This window comes from Rhinichthys klamathensis, unplaced genomic scaffold, assembly GCF_029890125.1.
Source record: "Rhinichthys klamathensis goyatoka isolate OS25496 unplaced genomic scaffold, OSU_Roscu_1.1 h1tg000216l_1, whole genome shotgun sequence".
NCBI lineage: Eukaryota > Metazoa > Chordata > Actinopteri > Cypriniformes > Leuciscidae > Rhinichthys > Rhinichthys klamathensis.
The window spans coordinates 1,557,682-1,576,936 of NW_026606741.1; positions in this window are offsets into that span (position 1 = coordinate 1,557,682).

Below are 19,255 nucleotides of genomic sequence, written 5' to 3' on the forward strand. Positions count from 1 at the left end.
GCTAACAATAATTAAAGTGGTTTTAATAATAATAAAAACAACTACTTTGGGCATGCCTTGGATGTAACAAAGCCATCTTCTAGCAATTGCCTAACAATAAGAGTCTTTACTGCGGGAAGATTTTGTAAAAGGTTATCTTATTAGATAATATTTGTAAAGGTTATAAAATTGTTGAACACAATCACTAAATAACCTAATCAATTAAACAAATGGATTATTTGTTTTGATATTAATTTTTTGGATAATTGAACTTAATAGTTTTGGACAAAATTAAGAATGTTAACCTGCTTCCACTAAATGGCATTGCATTAATCTTATGTAAGAAACTTAAGTTTACTGAACTGAATAAACAATGTTAATAAATGCGACATAACTAGGGGTGTAACGATTCATTCGTTTTCTCGATGCATCGATTACAAATCCTGACGATGCATATGCATCGATCTTGAAACATGTATTTCGAATCGTGAATCGTTTATTTCGGTCAATATTCGATTTAAAATGCTAAGAATCGAATAATTTGCGATTCTATATCGATTCAGTGCTTTAAAACATATAAACATTAAATGACTACATGCGCGAATTAATGAGGCGTTGTGCGGCGTCATTTCGCGTCCTCACAGCTCTCACACACTCGCTGCACTCTTACCATCTTTCACTGGATTTCGCTCGCGCTCGGTCCCATATAGCTCTCATCTACAGATTTTTGAGCAGTCCATGTTTGAGCTCTCCTCAGGACAGCCATTGGTGTTCACATGAGCAGATGACAGCTCTCTATCGAGAAAGCAAGCCATCGATAAAGCTGTCATTGCGCGGTCACTGCTATGAAACAACGCGTTCGTTGCGTGGAAACGTCACCGTTATTTTCTTTAAGATAAGATAGGCTACTGAAGTTTTACGGAAATGGGTCATACCCGTCCTGAGCAGTTAAAGTAAAACCCCACTTATTCAAGGGTGCGCATTTATTACATGGAAAGAGAAAACGTATAATAGGTGTCTAAAATGCACACGCTTCCAATTAATCATGAATGATGAATGAAATGTAACTTAATGTCGTTAAACTGAACTGATGAAATAACTACAACATTAATTACACTGAAATAAGAGCGCGTGGTTTATCCATCAATCAGATGCGCATTAAAGTTGCATTCGTAATCGTTAATATAGCACAAGTAGACAGCCGGCGCGTTTTCTTTCAGAATCACAAGGACAATCAGTCGAGTAACTATTCCATGAGGAAACGTTAGTTAAGGTTTAGTTGGGATGGGAAAGTTCATGGTATTTTTAGTCTCACAATGGAGGATGTTTAATGTACCAGGAACACTTTAAGGTTGTGTATCCATTCCTACAAAATAGTTTGCATGATGAACTAACTATACTTTTAAAGCCTTTTTAAATCTTGGTTTACATTTTTACAAATGCTAATTTATAGGCTTTGGAAATATTTTTTATAATAATAGATTCATTAAAAACTAACATGGACTAACGTTAACAATTAGACAAAATGTCGTTTTTTTGTTTTTTTTGTTTTTCACTCTCTGACCCCCGAAGGCAGCTGTATAATTCACACCCTGACTAAGACCCATAGGGGGAAGCATTTAAATAATCCTATGAATGCATATAAAAAATTAAAAATCGAATCGAATTAATCGAATCGCATCGAATTTTAATGTGAATCGCATTGAATCGAATCTTTCTGAATTTGCAAAAATCGTTCTTGAATCGAATCGAAAACCTATGAATCGTGAATCGAATCGATTCGCTGCCTACCCAAAGATTCACAGCCCTAGACATAACCCAGTTACGTAGAACCTGTTACGTAGAACCTTAACTTAAAAAGTTAAGTAAATCCACCATATATTTTAGATTTTCCAACAAAATTTTGATTAAACATTACAAGGTCAAACATATATGCAGGGTGAATTGTTCTCAATAGATTCGTAGCGTGCATTTAGAAAGGATAGTAAGGATGCAATTTCTTTTTGTGCAGACTTTAAGTTAACTTTAACCAAAGATTAAAATGTTCAGTCCCTGTAGCGTTTATTATACTCTATAGTGAAATTAAAACACAATGTACCGATTGTATATAACCCTAAACGTCGACTTTTAAAAAGTAGTTTAAATTCTGAATAAACATATTACGTCAGTAAGATTCTTTGAAAATTGGATCATATAGCAAGAAACTCTGCGATAATGTCGAGTAACACGAGAACAGATGCAAAACTCTATACGTTACAATATCATTCTACCAATAGTGGTTTTGCTGTAACACAATGGTCTTTTCGATACATGTTGACACTTACCGATGCTTAAACAGCTTGTCTATTGTTGAAAAGATGTTGTGTGACACAGATATGGATATAATACCCTGCGTTCGTAGTTATTAAATCACGCAAATTCATGTGAATACTGTCGTATATGAATAAAAGGCTAGAAGACCTGGAGTTCACTAACATGACATAGGAAACAGATATCCATGGGGCAAGTGTAAAGAAAAACACCACACAAGCATTACAATAAGAATACTGCTGTTAAGCATGATACCGTGGTAAAAGTTTCAAACAGACTGTTTTAGAAAAATGAGAACAAAATCAAAGAAACATATCTTAATTTTTACAAATGTAAATATTTATTTGTGAGATTGAGCTATATTAAACAAATTTGGTATTCACTGATGATGGACACAAACTGTTTTTCTTAAAGAAAGCCCCGATTGTGAAGACAAACATGACAAATTGTGTGTCTGTGACACCTTGACTCATAATGTGTATAGCTAATCGATAGGTTTGTTTTAAGTGTAACAGTTGTATATACAGTATGTTACAGAAAAACATCAAGCCTCACTTTTGATGTCGGGCCTATTATGTGTCTTGTGACCTCTTCGTAGACAGACCTAAAATAATATCAGTTTAAATTTTGTAATTTTCTTATGCTGTATTTGTTCATTAATTACTATATGAACATCCTTGACACTGCTCAAAGAGTAGTCTTTGTCAAAACTGTACAAAGAAACAAGATGTATACAGCGTCATCCGCTAGTGGGAGAAAATAACATAGAATCATGGTTACAAACTTTTTCAGTAAATCGGGAGAATGGGTTTCTGTATTTGTTTTAAATGGCTCATGTTGTATTTACTTTTTTTATTTATTTTTTTATTTTTTTATGTTTTGACTTTTTTGTTTTAGAAACTCTAGAATTTGCTTTTGTGCAATTTTATCTGCAGGTTTTACCGAAGTGTGGAACTTTGTTTTGCAACCTCATGCTTTAATGAATATGCATCTCTCAGGGCAATAGTCAGATGTGACTCTACCGTATAGTTTAAGTGTAAAACAGCATGCACTTACTTTTTGTGTTAAAACTGTGTGTGATGTTCCACATCATAGATAGAGGGAAAGTTGACCTAAACAAAGTATCAGCTTAGTCAAATATTCTCAAACAGAAAGACAATTACTTAAATGAATTGTCATTTATTCCTATAAAACGCAGAATGTTGACAGCTCTTTAAGAAAAGTCTTCACCTAAAACACATACAGTCCAACATACATAATGTGAAACAGTATCATCTGCTGTCTGAACAAGATGACTAAATCTATCGGTGTAATAAAACCGCCATTTGCACACTTTTGCGTGTTTATTATAAAAAGAGCTTTTCAACCCTCTATTCTTATACCCCGTACACTCTGTTGTAGTAAATTGAGCACGCGTGATTGTTGCATAAAGATTATGCTTGAATTTTATCCATAGCCTTTGCAAGGGACGGGTAACGTTAGTCCTCAGATGTGATTGCATTACAATAATGTGGTACAGGCGCTCTTAACAAATCTGTCAGAATCTATTTACATATTGTAAATGTTTACTACATCTATGGAAGGATCTGGAAGTGTTTTGTTCATTATCGTTTTATGTCGACTTAAACTATTTGTATTGTTTTTAATTAATTCGTCTTTGCATAAAAATACTTGATGTTAAACACCACAGGATATAATTTAAAATGTATGTTTGTCAAAAGAAAAATCATCTGTATTTTAAACACCGCTTTTCTCAAAACATTGTGTCAGACGTATTTGCTATCATTATGCTTTTGTTCAAAAGAACCAATGGCTTTGTGAAAGTACACATCTTGTCTCTGAAAATGTGTGCAAATTTCTAAAAGATACAACATACCCCTTTAGAACTTGAAGAACTAAAATGGGTGATTTTCACATATTTTGTTTTGACTGTAAATGTATAAACCATTGTGCTATCTTCAAGTGCTAGGAATTATCTTTTCAGAAAAAGATGACTTTCAATAAATTACAGTTATTGGCCATTAGTCTGTGTGTGTGTGTGTGTGTGTGTGTGTGTGTGTGCGGTGTGTTTGTAAATGTATAAAATTGTTTAATTTAAATAGACAAATGATAGAAACTTGAATAAATTACTGATTTTATTGAGAAAAAATCGTAATAAATAAATAAAACTAACACGTTTAAGTTGAAAATTAACTATAATGCACATATACAAGTATTTTTGTGCGTGATATGGAGTTGCATAGTTTTCATTTAGGATACTTTTTTCATACACGACGCACTCATATACAAATAGCCTACCTATACATAACTTTACATACACCGCATGCTAAGATACTTGAAAGAGTATTCGGCCATCCACCTCCCAAGTTTCATAAAAAATCATCCCAAACACCTCACCTGTTGTCTACCGCTTGAATCACTATGTTTTTGTTCGTTCTTTCTTTTATTATTTACGCTGTCCAAAACACCCTGTCCTGTTGCGCTCCGTATCTCTCTCAGTTCAACATTCAAATCCTTCCGCGACCCCGTTCTGCCAGAAAGCTGGCGTCATTTGCTGGCGGAAAGCCTGACATTACCGTAATAAGCCGTATATTGTCGAATGCATCCATTTGAAATGTTTTGATAGTGGAAAAGGCGGTAACACTTTAGAATAATGGTCCGTAGTTAACAAGTAGCTATGCAGGAAGTAATAGGTAGTACTGCATTAACACCGAACTTAATACTATTAACTAATATGGAAGCAATATTAACTAAGCAGTAAGTAATATCTAATTTAGTACAAAGGTAGTTCCTTGGTAGGTATTTGATTATTACTAAAGAAATATATCCTCATTGAGAACTACTTGTGAACTAAGAAAGAATAACCAATTAATTACTAATCACAAAAGTAACATGTCTAAAAAGTGAACAATTGTGGGTTTTTTTACTCTTAACATGGTCATAACATTTCAGAAGCTTGTGCCTCAAATGGGTTCTTTGTGGAAACCAGTTTATGAATATTATATCACCCCAAATACATTAGCTACAGGTTGAGATTGTGACTACTACTCTTACCAAAGGATGGACGTATGTTCTCTGTTTAATTCAAACTTAAACATAGAATAATACTAATAATGATAATATGTTTAAAAAATTTTAATAATTAGGAAGTGATGCTGACATGATTGGATTAGTTCACTAGAGCTCTTTTGAGTGTCAGTTCAATATGTCTCAGACTCCAACGACCTACCTTTATGTTACAGTAGCTACGTGTCTGTCTGTTGTTTTTCTTTATAATTGTAGCCTACGTAGTTTTAAGAAATTCTTAGGTTTAGGGGTAACTTCGGGGTAATTTCGGGGTAGGATTAGTGGTTCAAACTATGTTTTAATGCTATATTGTTAATAAAACTGCCATTTCCCTACACATATCTGTCCATTACGTTTTATCCTTTTAATATTGTCTATAAAACGGGTAGCGCTAAATTGTGTTTAGGTGTGGGAGTAGGGTTAAGAGATCTTACATATAATCTATAAAATGGTAAAAGAGAAATTATACAGTTATCTTTATAATATGAAGTATTCGTAAAAAGTTTACGTTTTTTAGCTGTAAAATCGTAATAATATTACGTTTAAACGTTGCAGATGCGTCCATATTATACGTTTCAACATTGCAGATGCTTCCATATTATACGTTTCAACATATCGAAACGTACAAAAAAGTACGTTTTCTATCTTTGAAAATTACGTATAAATACCTAACGTTACGTATTAACAATGAGACCAGGCTGCATTAGTAGTTCCTGCGTGATGACAAGGTAACGCTTGAGTAATTAGTGAGGAGTTAGCATGTTTTACACTTTAAAATAATGGGCCACATCACTAGTAGTTCCTGTGGGACGACAAGGTAACGCTTGAGTAATTAGTGAGGAGTTAACATGTTTTACACTTTAAAATAATGGGCCACATCACTAGTAGTTCCTGCAGGATGACAAGGTAACGCTTGAGTAATTAGTGAGGAGTTAGCATGTTTTACACTTTAAAATAATGGGCCACATCACTAGTAGTTCCTGCGGGATGACAAGGTAACGCTTGAGGAGTTAGCATGTTTTACACTTTAAAATAATGGACCACATCACTAGTAGTTCCTGCGGGATGACATGGTAATGCTTGAGTAATTAGTGAGGAGTTAGCATGTTTTTCACAAGTAATACAAGTTATTTAATTTTATATTTGACACATACTGTACAGGCATACATTTCTGTGAGGCACTAGTAATATTCAAACAAACATTGTAATCTGGAAGATGTGGTTTTGCGATTATCGCAACATAAATGCAGGAAATTTCTTCATTAAGGATGCAAATTGTTTTTGACAAGAGAACATCAATGTTTATATCCTAATGAGAAGTCCTCCTCAGGCGGCTACTGTAACATAAAGGTAGGTCGTTGGAGTCTGAGGCATTGAACTGACACTCAAAAGAGCTCATAATAGTGAACTAATCCAATCATGTCAGCATCACAATTATTTACAATTTTAAACATATTATCATTATTAGTATTATTCTATGTTTAAGTTTGAATTAAACAGAGAACATACGTCCATCCTTTGGTAAGAGTAGTAGTCACAATTCTCAACCTGTAGCTAATCTATTTGGGGTGATATAATATCCATAAACTGGTTGCCACAAAGAACCCATTTGAGGCACAAGCTTCTGAAATGTTATGACCATGTTAAGAGTAAAAAAAAAAACAATTGTTCACTTTTTAGACATGTTACTTTTGTGATTAGTAATTAATTGGTTATTCTTTCTTAGTTCACAAGTAGTTCTCAATGAGGATATATTTCTTTAGTAATAATCAAATACCTACCAAGGAACTACCTTTGTACTAAATTAGATATTACTTACTGCTTAGTTAATATTGCTTCCATATTAGTTAATAGTATTAAGTTCGGTGTTAATGCAGTACTACCTATTACTTCCTGCATAGCTACTTGTTAACTATGGACCATTATTCTAAAGTGTTACCGAAAAGGCTAAACAGTTACGGTACCAGGAATACTGCTTGCTGTTGTGTGTCGATGGACAAAATACTGCTTACATATCTTTGTATAAATTAGATCTAAGACGACAAAGCACAGTTTTGCATTAAAATTGTAAAGTTTTTGAGCAGATACTGTTAAGTAAAATCCCCATTTAAAGATAAACTTTATTCAAAGCTATTCATTTAGATTGTATAGGCTACCAAATGTAACAATTTAGTCTCATCTAATTATGGTCTTATGTGTGGCATTGGTGATTTGTTGTGTCATTGGTGTTACTGTCTTTTCTGTCATGTTAATGTCACATGTGACATGATAATAATTTTACATCCATTTAATTCTGATGCTCTCAAAGTTAAGATTTAAAGGAATGCATCATCAGTGCAGATTAACTAACATCATTCAGGCATACTTTTAACAAACCTGATCAAAATAAATAAAACATAATCTCCTTATTTGTTGCACTAATATTATGTTCTGTGACTCTGACTACATGTGCTGAAAAAAATAGAAATAATATTTCATAAAACCTTTAATATTATCAAAGAAGTAAGGTATCACTAGTGTCAGAATGGTATGCCCACATGCATACTTTCAATAAATGCACAAAAATATAAAAAATCATTAAGATGTCATGTATGTGTATTCATAAAAGTCAGAGGGTGTTCTAATGTGTAAGTTTAAATGTTAGAAAAATAAACCTGCTCTTCAGGGGTGAGGTGTCAAGAAAAACAGGATGGGGACAACTCCCCAGGAAATAAGGACAATTTATCTTATCATCACAATCAATGGATAAGAGTAGGCTATATAATATGTAACTTTGCGACCATTTTGTTTTGACTTTTTCCTGAAGACGCCAGTATAAACATCTAATTGTATTGATCTTACAGCCTGGTCCGTGTGAAGTGTCAAAATGGCCCCATTTTGGGGTCTCCCCGCCAGACAGGAATGCTTCAGATCAGAAGATTTTATGGTTGGAGACAGTTGTGGTCTTTGATTGTAAAACACCATGTGGCCGCACTATCTTTTAATTGCTTGATGTTTTCTGAAACAAACTGCTAATGCTATTACCTAGCATAAGATAGCAGCTACACAGAGAGGAAGGGGCGGACCATTGCCCCGGACATGATGGAAGCGATCTTCATTTTCAATTTAGCAAACGGAGAGCAAACACCTCAGAAATTCAAGGATCTGTGATTTTAACCAGAGCCAAAAAGACCTCCTAATTTCACCAATGGTAGGTACACTTCAACATACGTTTAAAACTAGTTTTAAATACTTAATAAAATGTCATCTTATTTCGTATAAACACTGTTTTATATGTTTATTTATCTGTGTAAGGCAGTATATTGTTGTGCATTAGATTAAAATGCTTATACTTTATAATTTAATATCTTATTTCAAATAATATGACCTCTTATTCACTATATTATATGTTTTATTTATCTGTGTAAGGTCGTATTTCGTGTGTATTAGATTCAAGTTTGTATACTTGGTAATTTAACAGTTTGTTTAAATTAATATGTTTCACTAATTTATATGTTTTATTTATCTATGTAAGTCAGTATATTGCAGACAACATAGTGGTCAGTGAAGTGAAGATGCAATAGAATATTGGAACCTAGGAACCTGTATTAGATTAAAATGTGCATACTTGGTAATTTAACAACTTATTTAATATAACATCTACTATTATTCGCTATTTTATGTTTTATTTATCTATGTAAGGCAGTATTTCGTGGTGTATTAGAATAAAATACGTAATAATTTAGAATCTTATTTCATATAATATCAACTATTATTCACTATTTTATTTATCGGTGTATAAGAAAGTATATTGTGCGTATTATATTAAAATGATTATATACCTGATAATTAGCATCTTATTTCAAATAGTACAAACTATTTTCACTATTTTATGTTTTATTTAACTTTGTAAAACCATATATTGTGGATAATTTAACCTCTTATTATATATTATATAACCATATTAATGTGAACTATAATTCATTACTATTATATAACTAATATTATATAACTATTATTCATCACTATTATTTATCTGTGTAAGCCAGTATTTTGTGGTGTATTAGATTAAAATACTTGATAATTTAACTTTATTTCATATAATATCAGCCATTATTCACTATTTTATTTATTGGTGTAAAACAGCATATTGTGATGTATTATATTGTGTTGTATTAGATTAAAATACATGATAATTTAACATCTTATTTCACATAATATCCCCTATTATTCAAAATTTTATATGTTTTATTAAACTGCGTAAGACCCTATACCACTGATGTATAGATTAAAATGCTTATAGTCAATTCGACATATTGTTTCAAATAATGAACTGTTATTCACTGTTTTATTTAAGACAGTATATTGGGGTGTATTTGATTAAAATGCTTATAGTCAATTCAACATCTTACTTCATTTAATAACTAATTCATGTGTTTTATTCGAGCACAGTGCTTTTCATTTCTTAAAACTGTTTGGGATATTTCATCTGCTCAGAAAGACTTAAGAATCCGCAACAATATTCAGACGCATAAAGGATAGCTAATTAAGTTCAGCACATGTTAAAACTTACTTTAAATGTGTAATAAAATTAATCACTATTTATGTGCTTTATTCAAGCACAATGCTATTTCTTTAAACTCATTTTTGTGACATTTCATCTGATCAGAAAGGTTTAAGAGTCTGTGACTAACCAGATAGACGCATAAATACCTCCTCATTCATTTCCAGAGTTGTTTTAAAACTTTGCTTTAAAATATATAATGAAGTTTTATTTTATAAGCTTTTATTTGTCATCAATGCTATTTCTTTAAACTCATTTTGTTTCATTCTCCTCAGCAGGCAATATGGATGATGCAGTGCCGGCTGAAAATCCGTGTCAGACCTCTTCATGTTCATAATTTCGGGGTTCTGTGAACATTATCCTGATATAATAAAAACTTTCCCTGAAAACATTCCTCTCAGTCACACCAAGCAAATCGCCCCGTCATAAACACACACACCATTCCTCTCAGTCACACCAAGCAAATTGCCCCGTCATAAACACACACACACACACACACACACACACACACACACACACACACACACACACATAAACACACAGCCATAAACTCCGGAAACACATGGTCGGGGTCAAAAGTTCACATACCATCTGGTGATCGTAAAACCCCCATCCCTGCTACACATCCTGTCATAAATATTTCATAATCATATTCATAATCATAAATCATAACCTGTCATAAAAATCATATTTAGGGCCATAAATCATTTTTGACAGAAGCTCCCTCATATATACTACTGAGGCTAGTCTCACTTTGTCCCACAGCAACATTTTTTTTTTTTAGATGTGTGTACAATGTTTCATGTTTCTGTTAATAATGTATTGTATTAAGTGTCCATTTTATTATAATATTCAGATTTATCATAAATAATTGAACATGCACATGTATTTTAAGTTCCGTTAAAGAGGGTAGAGGTCGGGTCACATTTGAGCATTTAAAATTTAATTTTACTTGAAAGTAACGCAATAGTTACTTTTTTAAGTAACTAGTTACTTTTAAAATTTGTAACTGAGTATCTAATTTAGTTACTTTTTGGCAGAAGTAACTAGTAACTGTAACTAATTACTTTTTAAAAGTAACTTGCCCAACACTGTTGCCAATACAGTGATGCAGTTGCTTAATCTTTACGTTCTTGTTGTTGTTTTTTTCATAAGATATTGAACACACAAAAAATCAATTAAATGGAAGCTGCCACTGCTGGCTAGTGTTTAAAACTTAATTTAACTACTGTGTCATTATGGCATAAATAGTCAAGTGAACAGCTGCATTTACGTTAAGTAGCCTAAATCAGTAAAAGTATCACAATGTATTTCTAATACAGGAACGGCAAATTAGTATGTTACCTTTACACAAGAAAATTATTAAATAAATTAAAAATATGCCGCGAGTTTAACCCTCCCAATGGTAGACGCAAAGTTACGCCCTTGGAGAAGCCCATAGACAGTTGTAAAGTCGCTCCTGCTGCTAGCTCATGGAGAGCTAATACTTACGATCTCCGGCTCTGCAAGATTCGGAAGGGAATGATTCAGATTCCTCTTGGCACAGCTACTAGAAGACGTACAACTGTGAGACAGCTTGTTCACCTCACATCTACGTCGTCCAGCTCAGTTTGAGCCTGCGCAGTTCGCTTGGCAATCAGGAAGTCAGTGCTTCTAATTGACTTCACTTTTCTCCGTTGAAGTCTATGGGGTCGCTGTGTCCATTTCTTTTACTGTCTATGGTTTTATTCTGGGTTAGAGATCGCAGACCAAAGCTGGACCAATCAGTGCAGTGACATGTATCTGATACAATAAAGCCAGTCCCGCTGTATCTCTCACTCCAAATCAAAGCATTTTATAGTGTGAAAAATTTCAGATGAACAAATGATAAAGCTTGGGTTGCTGAATATTCAATCCCTTTCTTCAAAAGCACTTATTGTAAATGATATGATTAGAGATCATAACCTAGATGTGCTGTGTTTGACCGAGCCTCGTCTGAAAGGCAAAGGTTTTGCTGTAATTTATAGTATTTTCTTTTTCTTAGAATTCTTATAATATCTTCAGTATTACTGAGAAGTCTTGTTTCAAAAGCACTTATTGTAAATGACTTATTGTTAGAGATCATAACCTAGATGTGCTGTGTTTGACTAAAACATTTTCAAATAATGTAAAACTAACATTTTTGCAATGTTGACTGTTGTGGAAATAATTCTATTGGAAAAGTTAGGAGGAAAGACAACAGTCGAAACCTTTCAAAATTCAAAGTATCAAAAGTGTAATTCTTTGCAAAGAAGTAAAAGTGACATTCCCATACAGACAGAGTCTAAATGTGAAGGCGAAGGGCTGGTCCCTTTCGCTAAGCTTTATACCCGAAACACATCCTGTGTAGGCTGCATCTGTTTCAGAAGATTACCTTTGTTGCCTTAAAAGGAAACGTGTTTGTTCAAGATCTCTTGTCCAACATAAATTCATCTAGACAGAACAATTACATCTTCGTGTTAAGTTTCCTGCTTAAAGCGGTTGTTCGAATTCACACCTTCTGCCTATCTTTGGTTTGATCAGAAGCTGCACACATTTCACACTTGGAGTATACAATAGGTCATTTGAAGTACACACAGTCCCTTTGCCTCTTAGGGGCTGTTTACACCTGGCCGCTTCATGCGTTTTCTCAGATCGGACAGTTATCTGATTTATCAAAACGATTCCATTTACATCTGGTCACATAAATGTGTTTTTGCAAAACGGATATAAATCCGATCTTCAATTCCCGCTGCAGATTTAATGGAGTGCACGTCACCGAAAGCAACAGATGTTGCTGCATTTTTTATTGATCATCAGCTAATTTCAAAATCAAAGACAGCAAAGAGAGAGCGTTAACAGAACTGGTAAGATCATTTCGTTTCTTTACTTTTAATGAAGTGCGATAGTTTGCGGCGCATTGGCTTGATGAATAGACGCTCAGCTGCTCATCTGAGGTGATGCGTGTCGCAGTAGCGTCGTCATATCTGACTATAACATGACATATAGCCTATAACACGCTCTCACACGTTTATTTTTTAGCATTTTTGGGAGGAGTAAAATTTACATATGTGGTTTCAACAACCAGATGCATTTACACTTGTCCAGTTTCGTCTGGAATGCGGCCCAGACCACCTCCTGAAGTGGTTTGAGCGATCGGATTCAAATCCGTCTCGATTGCGTCTCGGAGGGCATTTACACCTGGTCTTTTCACGATCGGATAGCTATCCGAACACAGAAAACGCATGAAGTGGCCAGGTGTAAACAGCGCCTTAGTTTCTCAGTAACCCAGAACATTTTGTTTCAAAGCTATTCTTAACTTATGTATCTCTAACAGCTTGGTTATATCTCTAATAATGTCCTTTAGCTTATACGAACATCTTCCTTTAAATGCTTATGAGTATATAGGTCTTCAAAGTTAATAAAAGTTGCACACATCTAAAAGATAAAAGAACACATCTAAAAGATAAAATAAGTAGAAATACATCTAAATGTAAAATTTCCATTACATTCCACCCCATGTTCATTCAAAGAACATACATACAATTTGACATTTACTTCTCCATAATCATAGTAATTTACAACAGGTAAATTTTTCCCATGGTTACTTCATTTCTTAGTCAAACTCATGTTCGCTCTCATTCTCATAAACCTCAATTTCAGGGACTCTAGCGTCGCCTGCATCCTCTGGTGGCATATGTCTCAACGTCACAAATTCTCCTCCAGTCACTCTAACCATAGTGACGGACACTGCCTTAGCAGTGATTTTAGAAATACAATTCACAATACATGGGATTATCATAAGCAGAATCAAAACTAAACATGCTATTGGCATAATAGTACTTATCAACCATTTCGTCCACCCCTGCAGGCCCACGAACCACTCATCCAGTGAGGATGACATGTCGCCTGGAGTGGCTACAGCCATTTTCATGTGCTCTATTATGTCAGATACATTTTCATAGACATCAGGCAGATTAAAACAACAAGAGGTTCCTAGCATTTTGCACACACCCCCGCGCTCCACGGTGATAATGTCTAAGAGAAGTCGATGTTGAATTACGGCTTCCCTAATTCCTCTAAGTTCAGTGTTCAGTTGTCCTAACCCATCTTCAGTCTCGTTTGCTAAGCGTAATATCTGCCAGGCTAAGCCATTTATTTTTAGCAAGCTAGCAGCAGTACCTCCCCTCAAAAGGAAAGATCCACCGGTCATAGCTATTCTGCTCGTCCAGGGGTCCCAAAGTTTGGTACCTTGAAACATAAGAGGTATTTTTTCATCTTTTTGATCTCATAGAAGATTGCTTATGGTTTCCATTTTTATCATTGAGATAAACTTCCGTTCCTACATCTAAAAATCCTGGATAACAGCACCCCATCCATTTCTTTGCAAGGGAGTGGAAAGCAGTTTGACCGCAGACCCATACTGTTCCAGCCGCTGTCTCTCCGAGATCATCGTTGTCACCTGGACATGTGACAAATGTACCATCCGATGTTATACATTTGTTATTATTCATGATTATCGTAGTTTTACAATGCGATGTACCTACCATTATTGTACCCCGTTGGGTCTCTAATTTACAAAGACACACGTCGCCCAATTGTGGTTTAACTACCCAAACATTGTCAAAGCCTCTGGTACTGTGTTCTGTTTGGTTTTGACACACAACCTTCTGTGGAGATATTGATTTGATCTCTCCAGGGTTTTTTGCGTTCAGTAATTTCCACATCGCACACGGTATTAATCCTATTAGTTCTCCTAAATTTGCAGATCTTAATGGATGGACCCTCCAGGTTCTATCCATTTGCAAACACCACCAACATGACTGGTTGACGGCCAAAGCTTGCCGTTGAAGTAAACTTAACATGCATGCTTTGTTGCCCGCACATTGAATTCTGCTTTGTGAAATAGTTGCGTCTTCATGATGCAAATTAAACTGTCGTTCTAATTCAGCGTCTTCTTCTTCAGGTATGCTAGTATGAGTTATTAGTTCAGACAGACTATGAGTTTTCGGTGTTGGATCTACCATTTTAATTTCAATCGGAACATACGTGTCGGCCCCTGCGGTCCACCAAACACAGAAGAATTTTCCTCCCCACTGGGTCGCGCCATCGTTCCCTGTTGACAAAGTAACTTTCAGTTTAGTTTTAAAGTTTTCAGTGATTTCTTCGAATTTTATAAGGCCTGACATCATCCGTTTGCTAAAACCATTGAGTGAGACATATCCCGCCTTGGTCAAGAGACCCTCATTCATAGCCGCCTTATTACCTCCGTACACATCTTGCCATCCACATGGATCTTTACAAAAGTACATGGCTTTACCCCATTTGTACAAATGCTCTGGATTATACCCAGGTCCTGCTGCTGAAATAGGATCACATATTATAGTTATCTTACTCTATCTTACTCCTGTGCTAGGCCTATGGTCAGGCTAGTTAAGAGGATAAGATTTAGTAACATATTGCCACACAGAGCAACCGTGCCAAGCAAGGAAATGTTCTTGTGAAAATGATATAAGTCCTGTTTCCCTATGTATCGTTGGTCTCAGGCCAGGCCTAGTAGATATTATTAGACAGTCAACTGCACTGCCCACTCCGTCAAAAGACCACAGAGTTCTTGACGCAGTACGGACCATTCCTAAAATTGCAGAATCGTCCTGTACTATTGATTCGTCCTCTCTCCAATGATGATGGTTTTCCAGTGAGTAACCTACAGGCTGACAAGCAACTTGGGTTAGTTTGACACCTGTGTGGTACTTGTTGGCTGTGACTGGGATCCTCCTTCCGTTGCAGCTACTGCATGAGCTGGCACCTTTCCTGTTGCAGCTACCGCATGAGCTGGCACTTTTCGACAGTGCGTCCCATGGATCCACGGAGCCCTTTCTGCGACTTTCACGGCAGTGTGAGTTGTCAGCAAAACCTGAAATGGCCCCTGCCACCTCTTCGCTCTCCAGTGTTTTCGCCTCAGATCCTTGATCAACATGAAATCACCTGGTTTGATGTTGTGCAGGGCCGTCTCAGCTGGCACTGGAGCTGCTGCTTTGACCTGTTTCGAAATACCAGCAAACACCTTATCCAGTTCAACACAATATTGCAGCATGTCATGTTCACAAAGAGTGGTGTCAGGCAGTGGTCTAGGATTATGTGGTTCCCAGCCCATGTGAGGTGGACGAGCAAACAGAATCTCAAATGGAGAGAGCTGTGCACGTCCCCTCTTCCTCATTCTCATGTAAGTCAATGCAATGGGCAAGGCCTGTGGCCATGAAAGCCCTGTTTCATCACAAATTTTTACCAGTTTATTTTTCAGAATTTGGTTAGTTCTCTCTACTGCCCCTGCTGATTCTGGGTGGTACGAGCAGAAATGCTTCCAAGAAGTACCCAGGAATGCTTCAACTGCAGAAATTGCACTGTTAACAAAATGCGAACCATTATCACTTGATATTTTCTCAGGAACGCCCCAACGTGGAACCATTTCCTGTAGGAGTAATTTTACCACCCCTTTTGCATCTGCCTTTGTTGTTGGCATTGCTTCAACCCATTTTGAAAACATGTCTACTGCCACTATGCAGTATTTCTTTTTGTCAGATTGTGTCAATTCAATATAATCAAGCATTACATGTGAGAATGGTCTTTGCGGGATGGGATGCCCCGCCTGTCTCATTGCCTGACCCCTACCGACATTATTGGTTCCGCAAATCAGACATCTGCTGCAAAAATCTGCTGCCACTGTGGAAAAACCTTTGGTAAACCAGTTATTTTGCATAGCAGTAAACATTCCGCTTTTCGATGTGTGGTCCAGTCCATGTGTTAATTTTGCATAAGCCTGAAAGAAATGAGAAGGTAAACATGGTTTATTTTCGGGGCCCCTCCATTGTCCATCCACATACACACACCCTGCATTTCTCCATTTTTCTTTGTCAGAGGGAGAAGCGTGCTGCTGCATTGCTTCTATGTCTCCCAATTCATCATCCAGCCGTGCTGCAGTGGTGATTTGAACAGGAAGTAGAGCCCCAGCCTTAGCAGCTAAATCAGCCGCTCTGTTTCCTCATGTCATCGCTTCCTGTAGTATGACCCTGACGCTTGCAGACTGCCACTTCTTTGGGCAACAACAGAGCGTCTAACAATTCACTCACCAAAAGGTGATTCAATATTGGCTTGCCATCTGCTTTCAAAAACTTTCGATGTTTCCACAACGAGCCAAAGTCGTGGACAACTCCAAAAGCATATCTTGAGTCAGTGTAAATTGTAACACGTTAGCCACTTGCCAAATTACATGCTGCAGTCAGAGCTACCAGCTCAGCAGCTTGTGCTGAAAAATGTGACGGCAATGATTGTTGTTCCAGAACCTCAGTTAAGGAGACAACTGCATACCCAGCTCTGTTTTTGCCATCCCTTACTGGATGACCCATCCACATAAAGTATCATGTCACTGTTGGGTAAAGCCTCGTCTGTCAAGTCTGGTCTAGGACTACATATCTGTTCCAAGGCTGAAACACAACAGTGAGGTTCACCATCCAGCTCTGTAGGGAGTAAAGTAGCTGGATTCAGAACATTACAACGTTTAACTGTAACATTAGGCATTTCCAGCAAAACGAAGGAATACCTGAGCCATCGTGCAGCCGACAAATGAGAAGTCCTCTGTTCTAAAAGTATCATTGACACAGCGTGTGGCACAAGCAGTGTCAAATCACTGAAACCCACAAAATCTCTAGAGGCTACCACAGCTCTCTCAGCCGCTGCCACAGCCCTTAGACAAACAGGAAGTCTTCTAGCCACTGCGTCTAGCTTAGCTGAAAAATATGCCACTGGCCTCAATTTGCCCCCATGCTCCTGTAGCAGGACAGAAGACATGTTACCATTTTTCTCAGCAACTGTCTGTGTGAAAGGCATATTTGGTATGCCAAGCGTAGGAGAACTCAGCAGTGCCTGTTTCATTTCACAAAAGGCACTTTCTGCCTCTGCGGTCCATGTCAATTTGTCATAGGCTGCCATATCCTGTCCATAAATTAACGCTGACAAAGGCCCTTCCTTTTCGCTGTAACAAGGAATAAATGTCCTACAATACGTGGTCATTCCCAAAAACGACATAATTTGCTTTTTGGTGGTCGGTTTAGGAATGTTCTGTATTGTAGTGACCCTCTTGTCAGATAACGATTTCCCATTTGGCGTTAACACATGACCCAAAAAGGTGACTTCAGTTTTATTTACAGCCACCTTACTTGGATTGACCTTGTGGCCCCGTTCTGCCAAATAAGTCAACAATGTGATGGTAGCCTGCTTGCAGATCTGTTCATTTGGACAGCAAAGCAACAAATCATCTACATACTGTAACAGAGCCACGCCAGGCGGAAGAACCAAATCTTCTAAACTGCGTTTCAAAGCTTCGTTAAAGATTGTTGGACTTTTGCAAAACCCCTGACAAAGCCTCGTGAATGTATACGGTTTGCCATTGAAATTAAATGCAAACCAAAATTGTGAGTCAGGATGTACTGGGACACTAAAAAACGCATTTGAAATGTCAACCAGTGTGTAACACTTGGTGTCAGCTGGAATTTGAGATAAAATCGTATACGGATTAGGAACAAAAGGAGCTCGCGCTTGAACGGCTTCGTTCACCGCTTTTAAGTCCTGGACGAAACGGTATTCGACGGCTTGATTTTTATCTCTAATTTTCTTTACTGGAAAGATCGGCGTGCGGACAGGCGAGTCTGGACACTCAACAATGACCCCTCTTTCCAACAAGGAATTAAACACTGGAGTAATCTCAACAGAAATCCCTTTAGTAGTACAGTGAACAGAAATACCCAGTTTACAAAGTAAATCCCGACCCATCAGATTAACTGGACATGTCTGAGTAATCAGAAAGCAATGCTCAAATTTCTTCTCATCGATTGAACACTCAAGCGGCGTTGAGAATGATTCTTTAACCACGTGACCTGTTGCACTTCTGGAAAAAGTCGTTTTTCCAGAAAGTGAAACTGGCTGCGTCAACTCTGTTTCTTTTATAATGGAAAAAGTCGCACCGGTGTCAATTAAAAATAACAATGCTTGAAACCCGTTGCTCGCACCCTCCCTCTCTCAATCCGCCTGGTTTGCTTTGTAGGCTGCTTGCGGACAAGTGTCACGCCAATGTCCTTTCTGTCCACAAATGAAACAAGGGTCTCGGTCTGGACGTTGTTGATTTTGTGAAAAATGTCTACCTCTGCCACGACCACGTCCTCTGCCTCTTCCTCCATCACCTCTCTAGTTATAGCGGTGTGGATTGGAGTCCTTGCCACTCATGTGCAATGCTATCAGAGCGAGTGAAAGATCTTTCTCTTGCTTCGCGGTCTTGGTTGTCTGCTGTGTCTTTATTATTTCCTC